This window comes from Antechinus flavipes, chromosome 2 (genome assembly GCF_016432865.1).
Source record: "Antechinus flavipes isolate AdamAnt ecotype Samford, QLD, Australia chromosome 2, AdamAnt_v2, whole genome shotgun sequence".
Classification (NCBI taxonomy): Eukaryota; Metazoa; Chordata; class Mammalia; order Dasyuromorphia; family Dasyuridae; genus Antechinus; species Antechinus flavipes.
Window position 1 is genome coordinate 430,173,356 of NC_067399.1, and position 15,337 is coordinate 430,188,692.

General features: G+C 36.9%; 1 protein-coding gene across 3 annotated transcripts in view; it reads left to right on the forward strand.

The window, feature by feature from the left end:
• Positions 1-227: 227 nt before the first annotated feature.
• The window catches only part of JAKMIP2 (janus kinase and microtubule interacting protein 2), a 219,576-nt gene continuing 204,466 nt past the window's right edge, over positions 228-15,337 (forward strand). For 2 of the 3 annotated variants that reach the window (XM_051978939.1, XM_051978937.1), the window contains exon 1: positions 228-462. The gene's annotated coding sequence lies outside the window, so the exon portion shown is untranslated. The remainder of the gene's footprint in view (positions 463-15,337) is intronic. The other variant, XM_051978936.1, reaches the window with a different exon arrangement.

A 15,337-nucleotide genomic window follows, 5' to 3' on the forward strand; every position in this document is an offset into this window, starting at 1 on the left:
ATTTGCCCCCAGCCTCTCTCCTGGGCTCATCTTCCCTGCTCCCTTCTTGTGGCCGTTGTCATGACAACCAGCTGCTGCCGCTGCTGCCTCTTCCTTTCCGCAGCAGGGGTGGAGCTGGCAGGAGGGAGGGGGAGGGATGGAGAGGAGGAGTCCGGAAGAAGCAGGCGCGGTGCCCGCTGCAAGTTCCAGGCGCTCCCTCTCTCTGAGCTCATCCCATCCTCCTCCAAGAGGGAGGAGGCCAGGGCCGCTGATTGTTGCTACTGCTGCTATTACTCTGGCTGGGAGGGTGGTTCCACTTCTCAACATCACCGCCGGGGGAAAGTAGGGTGGGGAGGGGAGGACCTCCTTCGAGCATCCGCTGCTGATGCTGGACTCTGCAGCATCCTCCTCCTCAGTCCCAGGGAAGATGGATTCGCTTGGTACCTCTCCCCCTTTGAAGCAGCTTCTCCTGGTCTGCGCGGGGTAAGTAGCGGCTGCTGGAGCTGGTATATATTTTTGCTTGGGTGGCTTTCCCATCAATAGTGTAATTCAGGCATGTCAATTCTTTCTCTAGCCTGGGCTGGAACAATACAATGAATGCTCTCCCTGAGGCTGGCAAGAGGGAAAGCCAGGGAGACAGAGGTTGGGGGAGAGACATAGAAGGGGGAGGGAGAACGAAGGTGGAGCAGAGAGAGGAAGAGAAGGAGGAAGAGGAAGATCTTAGAGAAGGGGGGGAACAAATAGGGAGACCTATAGAGGAGAGATTGAAGCAGACAGAGAAAGGAGGATAGGGAAAGAAAGCAAGGAAGATGAAGGGAGGAGGATGAACCCTCTTGGTTCAAAAATGTGTCCCAATTTTATCTTAACAAGCCTGAGATTATAGTTTAGAGGATCTATTTCCTTTTGCCCAACATTTGTTCTAGAGTGGGGTGTGGAGGGAGTGATTTCTCCATTCTTATCTCTATGGCTGAACCTTCTCAAAATAATATTGAGTGTCTTGAGGTGATGGTAGTGGTAGTGGTGGTGGTGGTGGGTGCCTTATTGTTTATATCTGCTAGAAATATCTAGCCCCAGAAAATTGAATCACATCTTCTCACCTAAGTGACTTCTCCCTCTTGTTCTGCTTCCTCCCCCCTCCCCCCCCATAGTGGTTAGGGAAAGGTTTGGCCTATTTGACCAAGACCTCCATTCTTTCCTGCAGTGTACACATTGTGTGCATGGCAATGAGCATTTATGCATAAAAACATATTTGTAGATATGCATTTACATGTGTGCAATGTGTCAACCAGGGGTACTAAGGGACTCTAGCTTCTCTCCATGTAATACACACAAATGTGAGCTTTATTACCCAACGTTTATACTGCATTTCTTTCTGCAAAGTTCTACATCATCATTTTTTATTGGTAATAAATATAAACACATGCTGGAGGTTGGGAGCTAATTGTTTTTTTTTTTAAACATAGGCCTCTTTTTTGTGCATCATATGTGATTTATTCTTATTATTACTCCCCTGTTTCATTGTGACCAATTAGGACAGATGCCTATCATTTGATCTATATCTTGGGAACTAAATTCTACTTCACAGCTTGTCTCTTTTCATGCATGTTTTGGTGGGGGGAAGGGATGATTAGGGCTTGGGTGAGGAATTCTGGAGCACTGGATTCACAGGGATGGGCAGCTTGTGTGGTGTTTTCACATCAAGCTTTTCTCCAAAATGAATAGATTACTCAAAGCACTCAACCTAAAATCCTGTACTGGGCCTTGCCTTGTGTGCCAGGCTGTCCCCCTCTGGGCAGCACCACTGTACTGTATGGTATAATGAATTTACTTTGTCCAATCCCGCCATGCCCTGTTCATTCCTTCAGTTTCCAGGCACCATTTTACAATCAGTTCAGATTAGGTATCGTGTGTGTGTGTGTGTGTGTGTGTGTGTGTGTGTGTGTGTGTGTGTGTGTGTGTCTCCTTACTGGAACTGGGTTTTTTGCATCCAGGTGTCCACAGCAAGCTATCTATTTCCCAATTAGCTTATTTATACAAAGAAACTAAGCAGGAGGCTGAGGGAAGCCTTGCCAACAAATGTGAAGAAACATGACTGAGATGGCAAGCTATTGTAGTTTTTAAATGCATGCTGGGCTCTGCCTGGCCTTTTATTACTATCAAGGGTTTAAGATAGCTCAAGAGACTAAGGAAACCAGGGATGGGTACAACACAGGCCTACATTATTGCCCAGGATAATGGAGCTCACTGAATTAAAGCCAGAAAACCCTTTTAAGTTGCATCGTGTGTTAAAGGTAATCCCCATTTTAAGGGCTATGTTTCTCCAATCAGCTCCCCACTTTCTTTAGAGCAGATACTGCCAATAATCCTAAATACTCTAAAAACAATGTTGTTTTTTTGTTATTTTTTTAAAAAGCCATCTATATCTTGTTTTCTACATCACAATATTTATTTATACAATTATAATCTATTTAGATTATGTCTGTTATTTTTCCAGACAGTCATTGTCTTGGTTAAGACTATTTTAAAAAATGATATTTGGAGATTTAAGGGGAAGAACTAGTTATACAGATACATACATTTATGACTTCATGTCTTCTACAGGCTAAGTTTATTATCCTACAAATGAATGTAGCACCAATGTAGTCTAGATAAAAGAAAGCTGGACTTGGAATTGGGGGAATGGAGTTTTAATTCTGTTTTATATGCTCTTTACTATAATAATAGTTAATATTTATGTCTTCCTGACTCTGGGCCTTGTATTGTATCCATTATACCATCCAGCTACTCTTCTATAAGATAAGACAACCTACATGATCTCTCTGGTTCATTTTAATTAAAAAATCCCATGAACCTGGGTAAATCATGTCATTTCTTTGATGCTGTTTCTTCATTTTTAAAGTGTGGGTAACAAGTGTACTACCTGTCCCATAGGATTGTTATAACGAAAAGACCTTAAAGTGTTATAGGAATAGGCATTAATGTTATTATGTTGCCCTGTGTTGTAATGGGCAAGGTGAAGAAAAGGAGACTTTGGCTCCTGTATTATATCAAAATATTTAATTTGGGTTTAAATTCTTTAGTAATTTCACAGCTGGACATGAGGTGATACAGGGGAAGTTCTGGACCTGGAGTCAGGAAGACGAGTTCAAATATTTCAAATCCTGCCTCAGACACAAGTTATGTGATTTGAGCAATTCACTTAAGTCTGTTTGCCTGTTTCCTCATTTATAAAATGACCTGGAGAAGAAACTGTTAAACTATTCCATGCCAAGAAAACCCCAAATGGCATCATAAAAAGTTGAATACTATTAAAAAATGACTTAAAAATAATTTCCCTGACAACAGATCTAATGTCTAAGAAAAATAGTTACTAAGTATTTGGTATAGTCATGTACATGATGCCATAGTGGGAGTGAGGGTAGAAAAGAATCTGTAAGTTTATCAGAAATTTACACAATAGTTCCTTGTCTTTTATTTCCTCTGAATTGAGTTTTCCTGGGCTACTTATTTTAAAATGGATATTGTATATTTTGATTAGGCTTCTGTCCACTGATACTAGTATAGATTGCTTTTCTCTGGTCAGACCTTGAACAGAGACCTGGATCTAATTTTCATTCCTGTAACCAAGTAAGATTGTTGAGAACTTCAAGAGAGTTCTGAGAACAGTAAGACTGATTAATAGCTTTGAAATTCAGAATTCTTAGGAAAAGTTAAGAGAACTAAGATTATTTCTATCAAGAAGAGGAACTTAGAACCTTAAAGTGAATTAAAATTTCATCTAAAGATATTCTTATTTAGATAAAAGTTGAATTTGATAATCAAATAAATAAATAGATGAACAAACATTTATTAATCACTATGTTCCATGAATGTGCTAAGCACTGTAGATACAAATGAAAAAAATGAGCCATTCCCTAAATAGGAGTGTGAGCTCAGATTGGAGAGAAAACACATAAAAGTCAGTTCACCTGCAAGTTAAATAGAGAAACCTGGTAAGCCTGAATTTATGGTAGGATGGCTAGCAAGGATGATAGTGGAAAGAACACTGACTTTGGAGTCAAAAAGTATAGATTTCAATATTGGATATGGTAATGATCACCTGAGAGGCAGCAAAGTGGCATAGTAGTTAGAGTTTTGTATTTGGAGTCAAAGGACCTGATTTCAAATTCCACTTCGGAAATCATTAAAAGCATATCATGGAAATTCTAAGATCTTCAATTTCATGACATTTAAGACAATAATAACATTTATCCTACCTACCTTACAGCATTGTTGTGAGGGAAGAAGTTTACAAATTTTCTCACTTTTTGTCTTTCTCTGTCTCTCTCTCTTTTTCCCTCTTTCATTCTCTACCCCACTTTCTGTCTCTCTCTTTTGTTCTGTGTTTTTCTATCTCTGTCTCTCATTCTGTTTCTGTCTCTGTCTCTCTTTTGTTCTCTGTGTCTCTGTTTCTGTCCCTGTCTGTCTTTCTATCTTCCTCCACATAGATAATATTCCAAAAGTCTTAGTACAGCTGAAAATCTTAATAGTTTACTAGCACAAACATATATGTATATTGCATATATATATTTATGTATGTATGATATATGATTTTATTTTTACCTGCACTCCCTTGAATAAATTACTTAATTCATGGTCCCCATTTTCTTCAACTATAAATGAGGAGGTTGAACTAGAAGGTTTCTGAAGTTCTGTCTAGTTTTTCTCTCTCTGTGATCAATTACCTCTGAGTTCCCTCTTGCCTATGTGATTTTGGGTAAACAATTGATCTCAGTCTTCTCAGATATGAAATAAAAACATTAGATTGGATAATCTCTGATGATTCCATGATCCTCTAAGGAAAAACTGGACAAGAATGTTATAGGAAAAATGAAGGTAAGAGAGAAGGCAAAATTTTCTAATGCTATATTTGATGAAGGGGCAGACCAAGTTACCTAAGTAAGCCCCATTCTCTTTTTTTTTTTTTTTTGACACTTCAAAAACTAGACTTAGGCACATTCCTCCTGCTCTACAATTAATGCCCAATGATTTCAGATTGTTTGTAATCCTTGAAGGCAGAAGGATGCACAGGACAATCCCTCAGGAACTCAGAGCCTTTCAAAACAGAGACTAGCCTATTTAAAAATAAGCCCTTTGAAAGAAATACAGGGCAATTTTATATTGGGTCTTTTTTAGATAGATCACAAGGTGATTCAACACTGCAATGGAATCAGGTCACTAAATCTGGAACTTTTTAAAGAGCAGGGTTTACAATCATTTCTCTGGAATGGCTTTAATGAGATACTGCCTGGAGTTGGAGAACTAAACTATTTGACCTTCTGAAGTTTCATTTATTATTGCAATATTTTGAAACTAAGTGACCCTGAGCAGACCATCTACGTAAAAAGTGTTCCCCTCCTCCTTTATGGTTATCTGGAGAAAATGAAATGTTATTTTAAAAATCTAAAAATAGGTTCTGAGTTCCAAAACAATACTAATTTGTATGCTTCTGGAAGCTGCATTTTTGGGAAAGATGTTGATAAGGTAAGGTACATGCAGAGGAGGGTGATCAGATAAGAGATGAAATATTAAACTAAGAATTAGTTTCAAGGAACTGGAGATGTTTAGACTGGATAAGAGAAAACTTAGTGAGAAGCCATTATAATTGTCTTCAACAGTGTGTGAGGTTGTCATGGAGAAGAAATAATGGATTCATAGGAACATTAATTTATAGCTGGAAAGGCTCTTAAAAACTATCTAGCTCAACCCCTTTATTTTATTGTGAAAACTTGAAGCCTGAATAGGTTAAGTGATTCATTTAAGGTCTATTCATTTAAGGCTAGTCTTCTGCTTGGCCCAAGAGGTTAGAATTAAGAGTGATGAGTGGAAGTTTGGAGAAAAAGTTAATTGTTTCTTGAGGTAAAGGGAGGGACTAACTAAAATTTTTAATAATAAATTCAGAGACCTAGGGAGTCCACAAACTTAATAAAATATAATAAATAATAATAAAAATAATAAATATATTTTATGTAATTAATATATTTTGCCATCCCATTGCAATGAGATTTTGTTTTATGTATCTAAAAACATTATTCTGAAAGAGGTCCATAAACTTTACCAGACTGCCAGATCCAACCAGGGTTAATTAAGCACCCCTGAGAGTGAATTGGAGTATCTTGAAAAGTAGTCAGTCCTCTCTCATTCTAGGTCAATCTAAGTGGAGGGATGTTTAAATGGGCTCCTTCCTCATTCATGTACATGCTGAACTAGAGCAATCCTTGGTTCTTCCAGCTGCAGGATTATTTGAGTCTGCAAGTAGCATCTATTGCAAAAAAGGCAGATTCTACGAAGGCTACATTCAAATTCTTGTCTTGCCTTGCCATTTACCAATCCAGCTATTTTTCACTAATTACTCTCAGATCCAAATTACTTTCTTAGAAATGTCAGGCTCATCAGAAAAGTTAAAATTAAATATTTTGACTGAAGTTAAATCTTCATCAGGATTGGGATGAATTGTGTAAAAATACACTTTATGCTGCATCTTCCACCTGGCATGACCTGCTGCACCCTCACTTTTCAAGGGAATGAGAATACTATAAAGACAATTTATATGCTGGGCTTTGTTTCTTTCTCTTTACTGGGGACACCAGCAGGAGAAAGGTCAGAAGCAAATGAGTTTACTTCATTTCTCAGGGACTTTGAAGACAAGACTGTGCTGTCTGTTTTTATAGCCTGGGCCCAAGGAGCATGCCTCATTGTCTCATTTGTAATAGGAGCCTTCAGTGAGAACAGAGAGAAATCAGCTTTTCTGTACCAAGATTGATATTAAAGAGCTACATTCTTATTGCAGGTTAATGGGGAAGGTCAGTTACTTCTCACCCTGTTGGCCTGACCTAGCAAGTAGTAAGATGATAGAATCTCAGAAGAGGAAGGAATCTCAGGGCATATAGTCTCTGAACAGAGAACTCCTCTATAGTTTGCTCAAATAGCCCACCGAGTCTCTGCTTGATGATCTCCACCAATGGGAAAGCCTCAACTTTGAGGGGTCCCATTCCCTAGATAGCTCTATTCATCCTACATTTGCCTCTTGACAGTCTCCACACGTTATTTCTAGTTCTGACCTTTAGGGCCAATGAGAACAAATCTTTTCTTCCACATGACTATCCATCAAAAGCTTGAAAATAGATCATGTTCCCTACTCCCACCCTCAATTTTCTTTTCTCTGGGTTAAGTATTCCCTTTTCTTTCAGGCAGACCACATATGATAATCTTATCTCCAGACTTCTCCTCAATGCCTGAGGCTTGTCTGTTTCTTAAAATATATTGAAGATATTGGTCTTGCTCTCAAGAGGCTTACAATCTAGTTGTGGTGGGAGTGGGAGAACAAGACATGAGACACTAAGAGTTAAATATATGAATCATTTGCATTAATTTCATTCTTGAATTGAAATCTTAAGATCAATATGCTACATACAGTTGTATATGTAGTCAAATGTAATGCTCCTAAATAGGATTATAGCACATAGGAAAAACCTGACAGCACAAATAGTCTGTAATTGATGTATTCATCTGATCATACAATACTAAGACCAGAACACAATCGTACTGAATGAGTACCTACTTTTTATCAAACAAAATTAAATTTGAATCATTGAGTACACCTTTTCAATCCTAATGCAATTAACATTTACATCTGGGAGTTTCATCCTTTCCCTTTAAAATTCTTATTAATCTACAGGTAGAACCTCCTTGATTTATACCAGCTGGGACTCCTTTTTTTTTTTTTTTTTTTTTAACAATGGAAATACCAGCTCCTGTTACCCTGACCTGCCATTGCATCTCACAGTGGGGATTCAATTAATCCGTGTGTTTGAGTGACTATAATGAATGAATATTCACACTCAAATCAATGAGATGGTAGTTTGATTCCAAGGCTTTTTAGGACTATACACTTACAATCATAGAGGAGTAAAAAGCCCTTCCTTAATTATATCTGTCTTTCCCTTTTTGTGTTGCTAATATTATGAAGCAGCATGGTGTAGTGGAAAGAGCCCTAATTTAAGAATCAAAACCAGTGGACTCAAATCTAACCACTGTTATTCATTACTTATATGACCCTGGATGTGTCATTTTCTTTCTTTTTTTATTATTAGAGCTTTTTATTTTCAAAACATAAGCATAGATAATTTTCATCATTCACTCTTGTAAAACCTTGTGTTCCAATTTTTTTTTCTTCTCTTCTCCTCATCTCCTCTCCTAGATGGAAAGTAATCTAATACATGTTAAACATGTGCATTTCTTCTATACATATTTTCACAATTATCATGCTGCACATGAAAAATCAGATCAAAAAGGAAAAAAAAAGTGAAAAAGAAAACAAAATGCAAGCAAACTACAACAAAAAGTGAAAATACTATGTTGTGAACTACACTCCCATAATCCTCTCTCTGGGTGCAGATGGCTCTCTTCATCATAACACCCTTCTAACTGGCGGGAATCATCTCATTGTTGAAAAGAGCCACTGGAAGGGTCGTTTTCACCTCAGAGGTTTCCCAAATGGAAAATGAAGGAATTAAATTCAATCATCTTTTCCTAGCAGAACAGATTTTGAGCATCAGGAGGATCTTAGAGGACATCATATCAAACTTCCTTATTTTATAGATGAGGATACTGAGTCCAAATGATGTCCTAATAGTCATAAAGGCACCAGAAGTGGTGCCTCAATGCCCAAGTAGTAGATGGGAAAATTGAAGCAAGAAGAGCCTATGTAGTCCATGACCATATGATTAATAATTATGGAAGGGAATTCAAATCCAAGTCTTTGTGTTTCTAAATCTAACCACATCCAGCCATTGGCTATATTGCCTATTCAGTACTAATTCTCTTAATGTTCACAGACTTTCAGTTCTCTCAAAAGTGAGATGGGGAACAGAGAATTGTTTCAGTTCCAGAGGCTGGTGGAGGTACTTGATAAGTATATTTTCCTATTCCTGTTAAGGGACCATTAAGAACTGAGACTAATATTTTCTTTCTTCTTTTTTTTTGAGAGATGGGAAAATGGCCATTGATATATTTTTATTTTATATTAGTCATTTCTAAACATATCATTTTCCTCTCCCCTGATCTCTACTGAACTTTTTATTGTAACAAAGAAAAACAGTCAAGTTAAATTTAATCTAATAACAGAGCAGCATATTACTCCCATAGTTACCTACCTCTAATAAAAGGAAAGTGGTATTTTTTTAATCTCTTATCCTGGATCAATGTTAGTCATTAAAATGCTGTTACTAAACCATCAATTTAATGCTCTTTTTCACTTTTATTATTATAGTTGCATATAACACTTCCAAAATGATATTTTTCATAGATGCTCAGTTATTAAAATATTTTTCAGGCCAGCCAAAATTACTTTGTCCCAACCTAAAGTTTCATTAATTCATAATTTATTTCGACTTCATTATGAATGAATTTTCATAAATTACAGGAAAACTCTTTGAAAATTCAACTTGTTATTCATGACAATCATAACAGATTCAAAAATAACAGGAAGATTTGGCCTAGATTACACAGACTCAGGATTTGAACCCAAGTTTCCTGACTCTAAGCCCTATGCTCTTTTAACTATATCATGCTGGCATCAGGCCAACCCAAGGATCCATGACAAATAGGATCAAAGGAATAGTCCAACCATATCTAATTCAGCTGCTATTGTATTTTCATTGCTTGTGACTGAGAGAGAAACTGTCATTTACCCCCCACTGAGCCTCAGTTTCCCTATCTACAAAATCACTGGAGTGGACTAAATAATCTTTAAAACCTCTTCCAGGTCTAATAATCTCTGCTGTATTGAGAGAGCCAAAGAAAGAGAGATAGACAGAGACAGAGACACACAGAGAGATTCCTTTGAGCTCTAACATACTATATTCTTTCTTCTAAAATTTCTTTCAGTTCTAACATTATATCTTTTATACAAGGTGTCCCAAAAGTCTTTGTGCAGTTTTATGCTATTTAAAGCATTAAAGTTTAAAACTACATTAATACTTTTGGATACACACTATCCTAAGTCCCCCTATACCTCTAAATTCTAATATCCTATAATCCTTTCAACATCTACATTGTCAGATGTAGTAGTAGTAAACAAACAATTGGCTCTTTTCATGTTATTTCTGGAACAGATCCAAAGAGCGGGTAGAATACATCAGTCCTTCATATGGCTCGAGTCAAAGAGCATGCTTTCTAGGGAACTACTTTCACAGTAAGTGTAAGGAAGGAGAAATGCGATTCCTGCCCGCCTATCCCGGAACCCAGCAGCTCAGCTCATGTCACAGGATTTATAAAGGTGGCTTGAAACAAAGGGCATTTGTACCCCTTCTGAGAAATGGCCTGTTCTCTTTGGTAATCCAGAGTTCCATGAGTACTAAGCTTCTAGTATGGCTAATGATAATGACTTGGAGACTTTGTTTGAAATCCCCTTGCTGACACTGCCTAGCTAAGCAGTTTGATACAAATCACTTTCTAAGCTTCAACTTGCTTCTCTGTAAAATGGGGATATTTTACTTTCTCTCCCTTTCTTTCAGTATTGCTGGGAAGATAGTGCTTTATAACCTACAGAATAACAGCTTCATTACAGAATGTTTTACAACTCAGAGATGATTTTCTTCATGACAAACCTGTACAGTAGTTAAGGAAAAAATTATGACATGGCAAAACTGATATTCAAATTCAGTTCTTCCAACTCTAAGTTTTGCCATGTACTAGTCGTATGGCCTTAGCCAGGTCCTAGACTTATCTAATTTTTTCGTTTCTGGAAATATCTTATTTCCATATTTTCCTTTCTGGAAAATTTCCATTTTTTCTTTCTGGAAATTTTTTTCCATATTTTCTTATTTCCTTATTTTCCATAGGAATCTAATATGTAGAATAAAATTGCATTAAGACTTTGGGGACATGCTATAGTTTTTTTCTTACCTAGTGTACTCATGGAACTCTGGATTGCCAAAGAGAACAGGCTATTTCTCAGGTACAAATGCTTATAATGCACTGCTTTCCTTCAAGACCCTTTTCTTGCCTGCTGAAATCCTTTCCACTTTTCAAGATCCAGGTCAAATCTACTCCCTCCATAAATACCTCTTCTTTTCTTATTCCCACTCCCAAATTCCAAATGTGGAATCTTCTTGTCATCTCTCACAAATTAGCATCTTTTTATTGTTAAATGGCCCAGTGGACAGAGCACTGGATTTGAAATGAGGAAGACTAGAATTCAAATCTGGTCTCAGACACTACCTGTGTGACCCTGGGGAAATTTAAACCTCTATCTGTTGCAATTTCCTTAACTTTAAAATACAGAGGATAATAATAGTACCTATATCTCAGAATTCTTCAAAAGCTCACATAAGATAATATTTATAAAGTATTTAGCAAAGTAATTGGCACATAGCAGACAGTTAATCAAAGCATATTTCTTCCTTTCCTTTATGATCTCACCCATCCATCCTCTACTTACCTGCCATATTGATAATCCTAAAGCTCAATTCTGATCTTTTCTCTCTCTCTCTCTCTCTCTCTCTCTCTCTCTCTCTCTCTCTCTCTCTCTCTCTCTCTCTCTCTCTGTCACACACATATCCTGTAAATAAATATGAGTAGATCTTTTGTCTCTAGAATAAAAGGTGACCTCCTAAGTTTGACACTTAAAATTCTTCATAAGTTGATTCTAATATCTTTCCAGGACAGTTACATATTGCTCCCCTTACATATTCTTAGCTCTAGGCAAACTGTCCCTACTCTTCTTGTGTACAGTATTTCTCTCCTCTCTGCCTTTGACCAGGTTGTGCCGCACCCTGCAACATCATTCTATTCTCTTTCATCTCTTAAAACTTCTAACCCCAGAAATCACAGAATCTTGGACCCAGAAGGATTATCAAAGAATATTTAAGGCAACTTACATATGAATGGAAAAGATAAATGTCCATTTTGTGCCTGAACAAAGGTCTCTAGTGATAGGGAATTCATACCTACTGAATGCAGATCACTGAATGCAGTTTAAACACTGGCTATAAAGTGTTAGGAAGTTTTTCCTCACATTGAGATTAAATTTACCTCTTGGAAACTTCTTTCCATTGATTTGAATTATTTCAAATAAAACAAGTCTAATCTCTTTTCTAAACTTTAAATATTTGTGGACAGCTAGTAGGATCTCCTTAAGTATTGTCTTCTCTAGGATAAACATCCCTATATCTCACAACTAGGCATTTCCTGGTTTAATTTACAGATTCTCAGACCTTGTCCTACTCTCTCTTTCTGTGTCAGTCTGTCTTTGTCTGTCTCTGCTTCTTTCTCTTTATCTGTCTGTCTATCTGTCTGTCTCCAACTGGGGGAAAGGGAGTAGGATTGGGAAAGTCCAGCCCTATAATCTCATCTGCATAAGGAATTTTCAATGTGGAAGTCCATTCCATCAAAAAAAGATGAGCAAATTGACACTTATAGTTTGAAAGTTGTTTAGAATATATTGAGAGATTCTGTGACTCACCCTTGGCCATAGAGGTTGTTCATTTCAGATTTTAAATCTTCCTGATTCCAAGGACAACTCTCTATCCATAATCCTTCTAGTTTATCATTGTCTTTCCAAAAGATGGCATATTAAACTTAACACAATTTTGCAAATGAGAATTGAACTTTTGTCAATTCAGCAGACAGAAAGACAATCCCAGGCTTCTATTACTATAGCCTAAGGACTGGGTAGGCAGGTAGGTGATGCAGTAGATAAAAGGGCTAGGCCTGGAGTGAGGAAAACTAGAATTCAAATCTGGTCTTATTAGCTGTGTGACCCTAGGCAAGTCACTTAACTCTGTTTGCCTCAGTTTTTTCCTCTGCAAAATGAGCTGAAGAAGGAAATGGCAAACCACTCCAGTATATTTGAAAAGAAAAACCCAAATGGGATCATAAAGAGTTGAACATGATGGAAAAATGATTGAACTCCCAAAAGACTTGGTTAACTTTTCTTAGGGGTAAATGAGGGAAGGAGGAGAAGACAGGGTAGTATATCTTACTATCGACTCAGTTTAAGCTAATCCACAAGAACCCTCAAATCACATTCACAGAAACTGCTTTCTAAACATACCTCCCCCCATAGTAGCTTTTTATATGTCTCTATCTACCAGATAAACCATTTCCTAATATTCTGCTATGATTGTTCAGACTTGAAAGAAAGGGCTACCATAGAAATGTAGAAATGGAAGGGACCTTAGAATACAGAATATACTATAGAAATATAGAGCTAGAACCTTAGAATACAGAACATTAAATCAGGAAAAATTAAACATGAAAAGACATCTATTCCGAGCTCTGTATTTTACAAATGGATAAACCAAAAGTCAGAGGGGAAACATGATTTGTCCAATGATACACAGTAAATTTGTTGCAGAGGTAGAGCTATAATCCACGCCAGTAGACCAATCAAATAGCATTATGGTATTTAACATTAAATTGAATTTCACAGTTTGAAGTTTTTTATTTGTTTTGTTTTTTAGAGGTAAACAGGGTTAAGTGATTTGTGCCACTGCCCCACTTGGCTGCTCCACATAGCTTGAGTTTGTTTTGTTTTGATTTTTAAAAAGCTTCATTGTTTGTTTGCCTTCTTTTTTAAATAGAGAAATAATCTCTGAAATCAGTTCCCTATTCTTAAAATAATCACTTAATTAAAGAGTCTTGGAAAATTGATAAGATAAAAGTTCTTCAAATTTTCCCTTTCTGTTGACTTTTTCTCTACTGCCTCCAAACATGCCTGTTTCCCTCAACCTCAAAAACTCTCACTTATGGGGTAGCTAGATGGCACAGTGGATAGTGAAGTCAGGAGGACATGAATTCAAATTCAGCCTCAGACACTAGCAGCATGACCTTAGACCAGTTACCTTCACTTAACCCCAATGGCCTCAGAACAACAATAACAGAAAAAACAAACAGATCTCTCACTTAATCCATCAGTGTTAGCCATTATCTTAAATCTCTCCTTCTCATTTTCACAGCTATTATTTCTTAAGAAGAATTTCAGTTCTTCCTTTTCCTTTCTTCTTAACTTTCTGCAGTCTAGCTTTCAACCTCATCACTCACCTGAAATTTCTCCTTCCAAAGTTATCAGTGATCTCTTAATTACCAAATCCAAAGATTCTTTTTCTACCCTCATCCTTTCTGACCTCTCTACAGCCTTTGACAGTCTATTCCAAGATTTCAATTCTATTCTATTTGGTTCAGTTCTACAGTATCTTCTCCTTGACATTCTATTCTCATTAGTTCATCATATTGTTTTTCCTGGATCTACTCAGATCTTCCCATCATTCCTTTTCATTCTCCTAGCTGAATCTTCATCTAGATAATATCTTCTAACCATAGATGCCCATCCCCCTCCCAGGGCTCTGTCCTTAATTCTTTTCTCTTTTCCCTGTTTATTATTTCTTTTTGTGGTAGCCTTATTTCCCATGGATTTAATTATTATCTCTATACTGATTATCCTTAATTCAGGCCTAATGTCTCTCCTAATCTCCAAGCTCACATCTCTGCCTATTGGCCATCACAAACTCAATGGCCCATATATATCATTAAATAAACTGAACTCATTATCTTTTACCCAAATCCTCCTTTCTTCCGAATTCCTGTGTTATTGTCATGGACCAAGCTATCTTCCCAATCATCATGGACTAGCTCTATACTATGTCTGACCCCTATATTCAATGTGAATAATTTTATCTTTGCAATATTTTTCAAAAACATTTCCATTTTCTCCTTAACACTAGTACCAGCCTACTGCAGGCCTTTATCATCTTATATCTAAACTATTACTTTAGCTTTCTTGTTGTTCTTCTTACCTCAAGTTTCTCCCCACTACAATTCACTAACCCCTTAAATTAATTTTCCTAAAGCAAAGCTCCTTTCTTAAATGCTAATGGATCCTATTACCTTTAGGATCTATTGAATATAAAATTCTTTGACTCTTAAAGCTCTTCATAATCTGGTCTCTACCTACCTTTTCTGTCTTTTTTCATCTTCCCTACCGATCTTCCTTAATGCTTGTGTATTTCTTTTGTTGTTTATCTACAATTTTACTTGTCTGTTATTTATTTTTGTATACAGTCATGTGCATGTTGTCTTCCCTCTTAGAATGTGAGCTTCTTGGCTATTTTGGGAAGAGAGAAGGGGGAATGTATTTTTTCTTTGTATCCTTAGCACATAGCACAATACTTTGCACATAGTAATGTGAGAAACAACTCCACTGGACTTGGGAAGGATGAAGTTGTCTTTAATTACACAACTGCAGAAGTAGTTATTCTAGAGAATAGAAACACTTACAATCAATAGATCTGTCTTTTTTTTTTATGCCTGAAACACA